General features: G+C 34.7%; 1 long non-coding RNA gene across 1 annotated transcript; it reads left to right on the top strand.

The window, feature by feature from the left end:
* Positions 1-2,277: 2,277 nt before the first annotated feature.
* On the top strand, positions 2,278-6,025 carry LOC145797868 (uncharacterized). The gene is made up of 3 exons (XR_014339153.1): positions 2,278-2,337; positions 3,383-3,461; positions 5,364-6,025. It is a non-coding gene; the product is annotated as an uncharacterized LOC145797868 (long non-coding RNA).
* The last annotated feature ends 271 nt before the right edge of the window (positions 6,026-6,296 follow it).

Raw genomic sequence — 6,296 nt, 5'->3', positions numbered from 1 at the left:
ATAAAAAAACTTATGATTTGTTTCATCCCGTTTCATTTGAGCAAGAGGGACGATGTGACTCACCTAGTCTAGGAATTTGTTTGTTTTTTTTTTTTTTGGGTGAATAAGTCATGAAAAAAAAAGGAAAATACAAGAATACAAGGGAAATACCCCAGGACCTAACACAAGCTATACATAGAGAGCAACGGTTAGCAGGCCAAGCATCGAAACCCGTTAGACTTAAAACCCTGTCCCAGAAACATAAAAGCAGCACTATAAAGGGCCTAAGAAAATGTTCAATATTCCCAATAAAAAAATGGGATTTTTGAACACAAACCTAGACACCCAAAAATAGTCACATAATACAAAAGTTTGCATAGCCCGCAAAAAGTAGGAGAATTACAATGATGAATCACCTAGAAATATATCTCCTCCCTTGCACAGCCCACAAGGGTAGGAAGCAAAGCAACAAAAAGACCAACTGTATCCACTGTATATACATCAAAAGACCATCTGTAAACCTACCTACATCATATATTACATTATAGCTACTGATCATATTACTGCCAACATTCTTTACAGTTGCTTCATCCATCTTCAGTCTTAGAGGATTAGTAAAACCTCAGCAGCAGGCCACAACATAGCAACAGGCCACACCATAGCAGCAGGCCACAACTCCAAATTGAATTCATTTTTACAAGACGACCAACTATGGTCCCCTCCCACTTTCTCATATGGGAACCTAATAGCATTTATGTTAAGCAAGAATTACAACCAAAGCCATAGTTGTTGTCATTTATAATTACTCACTTTATGATATATAACTTCATGTAACTATAACATATTGATTGATGTTGGCTCAAATCATTTGGAAAATCCACTCCCACATTTATATTATATTTTGAATTTTTTTGGAAAATAATAAGCTAGCACAAAAGAAGAAGAAAATTATGTGAATGTGCTTTGCTTTCTATAATGTTGAAACCATTAGGGGTGTGCAGCGGATGGCCTGACCCGCCACACGGACCCGACCCGACGAGCTTTGGGTGGATGCGTGACCTGTGGCGGACGGATGCGGGTCTATTTTTTTTCATTTTCTCGGGTTCGGGTCGGGTCACGGATAATCCGCCAATTCTATCTGTTCACCCGACCTGCCCGCCCTCTTATTTTTCCCCTTTTCCCCCCCTGTGTTGCCTCCTTTTTTTTTCATTTCACGTTTTGTAAACCAAGGTAATCTTCTCATTTCATCTATTGAAAGATTTTTTTTTTTGATTAAAGGTTTTAATTATTTTTGTGATGTTATATATATAGTAGCGTAATATTGAAGTGATCTGGTTATGCAAATGTTTGTACTTGGACTCTGTTTTACTTATCTTGAGACCCATTTAGCTCTTAGATTAGTGTTTGCTTAAGATCATTTTCAGCCCTTCACCAATTTTTTCATCTAATTTGGTTCCAAATTTGAGTAAAAAGTTTGATTTGATATTAACTACTCCAATCCTTTCATCAATTTTCCATCGAAATCTTTTTAAATTTTCTCCACTTATCCAAACAATTAAAAATAATTCCTATTACCTCTAATAAGGGACCTCCTTATTGGTGTCTTGTGATTGGTTTTTTTTAAACTTGCTTGTTTTTCAACTTTGTCCTCTATTTTTTTCCACTTTCTGATTAAATTTATAATGTAGTATTTGTTTTGGTTAAGTCACAAAAGTATAACTAAGCTTGAGCAAATTCATTGTTTATTATTGGTAAATCATTTGGGATATTTTTTTTTTCCACTAATGATTTCAGTCAGTGATTTGAAATCTTACGTGTATTGAGGCTATCATATGTCAAGTTGTTGATTCTGCTTCAGCAGCAAACCAATCTGTGTATTGTGTGTTCATGGCAGCACAGCATCTCAGTATTGTATTACCTTTTTACTTATTGTTGGCTCTTGGTCCAATATTGATAGCTTTTTTAAACATACTCATGTGCATATTAATGTGCTTTGCATAGTTTAAAAATGAGTATTTGTTAATTTCCCTTGAAGTCAATAATGTGAGCTTGAGGTGTTTAAAGCAAAGTGAGAGTGATGAAAACATCTCCACCACTGTTCGACAACCTTGTGCAGTTTAACATGCAATTCTTTTGCTATTAGTCTCGAAAGTGTGTGCATCAGATTGGTATAATGGGCTGGAGCAATCAACTTTGCATTACATGTTATGACATTAGCTCAGGCTTTAATTGGTTTTGGTTTTTGCTCTGTGATGCAGATAGCTCTGTTTGTTTCCTCCGGTGATGCTGTGCAGTCGGGTTGGCTTTTAACATTCCTCAAATGCACAAATCAGAGAAATGTGAATGCATCTAGTTAAGGTTTGTGGCTTTAGAGTTGAAGTAATGTTTACTTTTGTGCTGCTAGTGTTGTGTGTCAGATTAATTGGTAGGGAATGTGCAGCTAGAAGCTTCACAGTTTCAGCTGATTTTTTATTTCTTAGAACTGCATACAGTTGTTTCTACCTTTTTATTTATTTTTATTTTTTTGTAAGGTGTTGTTTCCAGGTGCTCCTTTGCTCACCTATTTTATATGATTTTCTTAGGTTCTTTTGAATTTGTCTCTTTTCTTAGGTTATTACAAATGAGCATGAGCAGGTTACTCTCAATTTAACATGTAACTTACAATAGTTGAGCCCTGCTCATGCACACATAAACAACCTAGCTGCAGTGTTCATGTATGCATTGCACATAGGTGGTGGTTGAGGAATTAAGTGCACATTAATTTAGTAATTTTTTTTGAAAGTGTACATGTTAAATTATGTCAAAATTTTGTAAAATTTTAAACCGCCAAACCGATCGCATCCATCCGCCAATCCGCCAATCCGCTCAATCTGCATCCGCCGCATTGGCGGACGGATGCGGATGGATTTTCTCCAATCCGCCAATTTGGCGGACGGATGGCGGATTGGAGGTTTCGTGGCCGCAACCGATCTGCGCCCACCCCTAGAAACCATCATATTTCCTTAATGTTATGTTTGGATCATAGATTTAGCTAGGGATTTGGAAATGGAAAGGGAAAGGGAAAGGGAAAGGGAAAATGTGTGTTGAATGTAATTATAAGAACATTTGTTTATTTAATTTTTTTTTGTGTATATTTTTATTTAATTTTTTGTTGAAGTGGTCAAACGGTTGGTTGTGGTACATTTGTTTAAGTGTTTATTTATGTAATGGTTATTGAGACTTTGAACAAAGGTAGTAGACTTTCATCTTTGTTATTGTTTATGCAGTTTGTTAATGTCAAAAGATGTGCAAAATAATATTTTTCGTACCTAGATTCTTTCTTTTCTCCCCACAATCATTAATTTCGTTACGTATTGTCTTTTTTACTAACTCTATTTCAATGTTCTGTTTTTGTTTGTTATAGGTCCTCAATTTCTCCATCTTAACGTAGAAGTAAAGCTATACCTCCTCCATCCCTTCGTCTCTAGCGGTTGCATTAGCAGGTGTGTTTTTTAATTTATTTGCTTTTAATTAATAGCAGGGCACTGGCGGGTGTGCTATTTTATTTATTTATGCTGTGTTTTTTTATTTATTTGTTTATTTTAATTGATAGCAGGGCACTGGCGGGTGTGCTATTTTATTTATTTGTGCTGTCTTTTTTATTTATTTGTTTATTTTAATTGATAGCAGGGCACTGGCGGGTGTGCTATTTTATTTATTTGTGCCGTATTTTTTATTTATTTGTTTATTTTAATTGATAGCAGGGCACTGGCGGGTGTGCTACTTTATTTATTTATGCTGTCTTTTTTTATTTATTTGTTTCTTTTAATTGATAGCAGGGCACTGGCGGGTGTGCTACTTTATTTATTTGTGCCGTCTTTTTTTATTTATTTGTTTCTTTTAATTGATAGCAGGGCACTGGCGGGTGTGCTACTTTATTTATTTGTGCCGTGTTTTTTTATTTATTTGTTTATTTTAATTGATAGCAGGGCACTGGCGGGTGTGCTATTTTATTTATTTGTGCTGTCTTTTTTTATTTATTTGTTTATTTTAATTGATAGCAGGGCACTGGCGGGTGTGCTATTTTATTTATTTGTGCTGTCTTTTTTATTTATTTGTTTATTTTAATTGATAGTAGGGCACTGGCAGGTGTGCTTTTATTTTGTTTGTTTATTTTAATTGATAGTAGGATACTTGCGGGTGTACTGTCTTTTTTTTAGAGGGAGATGATGTCACAAGAGAGAGATTGAATTCATTTTTGGTTGAACTCAAATTTGTTGAATGACATGTAAATGTCTGGAAATTCTGAATTGATACTTTTGCTTCCCACCCACGACAAAAATAAACATAATTTTGAGGGAGCAGAGAAATGTACATGTTTGAAAAGAAAGAACTCTAGGGCAAATACATCACAAGCTGAACAGTTGATTGTTATAACTTGCTTTGATAACTTTAGCGAATTTTAAAATTTGTTATTTACTTGGAAGGGTGATCAAAAAATTTGCCCCTATGTTTATGTGTGTTGTAATTATAAGAACTCTCTTGATTCTTATTTACTTGGAATGGTGATCCATAAATATATGGGTCCCTCTTATTTTCATAATTAATAGATCTATAAGATGAAAGATTATATCTATAGTATTTTTGAAAATTCTCATTTTGATTTGGTAATGAATATACTTCGTAGTCGTTTTGTTTTTTGTAATGAATTAATAGGTCTTTTTTTTATGAATTCTCTTTGTTTAAATATTGATTTTGAATTGTACGACATTGATTGATTCTATTTTTCCATTTTCCTGCTATTAATCTAGACCATCTAATTTGAGATAAATGGTATTGATAATGACCTTTTAACCAGTTTTTCCATTGATTTAGTCCAGAATTCCGAAGTTTCTTAGGTCTTAATTCACAATGAATTATTCCTTGTTTTCCAAAACAATCTTTTATTGAAGTCTTAAGACAAAAAGACGTTCCGTGATATTGAAGAATAGATCTTAACTTATACAAGGAGCATAAGTCAAAGTTGTGGGATTTAGCATTAGGAAAGACACGCGAACAATGCAGGCAACAAAGGTTCTTAGTAGAAAATGGGTCTTAATTCATAATGAATTATTCTTTGTTTTCCAAAATAATCTTTTATTGAAGTCTTAAGAAAAAAAGACGTTCCGTGATATTGAAGAATAGATTACAGAATCATTCTCTATTTATTTTGATTTTCAATAACTATGTCATTAATGGCAAGTTATTGAATGTTTTCAATAACTATGTCATTAAATCTATGTACATTATTCTACTATTGTTTTTGTCTGTTATTTGCTCTTTTATAAAATTCTCTTATGTGATTTTAGGAATTTTCATTCATTTTATAAGATAATGTTATTCTTTTCGTATTGTTTTTGATGTAGTTATCATGGATCCTTTTGGATGTACCAAATTTGAGCGCAAGCTTGAAGATGACGAAGTTTGTGGGAATAAAGAAGAATTAGGTTCCCATGCAAATGACCCTATTCAAAGTTTAACCAAGAATGATGTTCTTGAAATGCAATTCAATTCAGAAGAGGATGCCAATGATTTCTATAATCAATATGCTAAAGTTGTGGGATTTAGCATTAGGAAAGACACGCGAACAATGCAGGCAACAAAGGTTCTTAGTAGAAAATGGGTATGCTCAAGGCAAGGCCAAAGAGCAAAGCAACACTTGGCCCGTATTGATCGAAAAAGAGCTGCCAGGGCATTGACTAGAGTTGGTTGTGATGCTCATTTCCGCATAAAGTACAATCTGGATGTAGGCAAATACATTGTCACTCACTTTAACATGGAACATAACCATCCATTGGCAACATCACCATGTGTGCCATTTCTTCGGTCGCATAGGTTTGTAAAGATCCCCGACAAAGCTCAAGTAAAGACTTTGCACGATGTTGGTGTCAAGACAAGCCAGATAATGGATTTGTTGGTGCAACAATCTGGGTCTTTCGCGAACGTGGGCTTTATTCACAAGGATTTGCACAATTATATTCAAGCCGAGCGCAAAGTAGAAATGAAGGATGGTGATGCGGAGTGTGCTTTGGCTTACTTAGGTGCAAAAGCTGATGCTGACCCTTACTTCTTTTACAAGTATGACAAGGATCAAGAGAATCGGCTTGACAAATTGTTTTGGGCAGATTCAAGGTCTCGCCTAGACTATGCTACATTTGGTGACGTGTTGGTCTTCGATACAACTTATAAAACGAATGCATATAACAAACCTTTTTTTATTTTCGCCGGGGTCAATAACCATTTTGAAACCACCATATTTGCATGCAGCTTGCTTGTTGATGAGACAATTGCAACATACA

Source organism: Camellia sinensis, chromosome 1 (assembly GCF_055761805.1).
Source record: "Camellia sinensis isolate YWXY chromosome 1, ASM5576180v1, whole genome shotgun sequence".
Lineage (NCBI taxonomy): Eukaryota > Viridiplantae > Streptophyta > Magnoliopsida > Ericales > Theaceae > Camellia > Camellia sinensis.
Note: the sequence above shows the minus strand (reverse complement) of the source record. Positions and strands in the feature narration are given on the sequence as shown.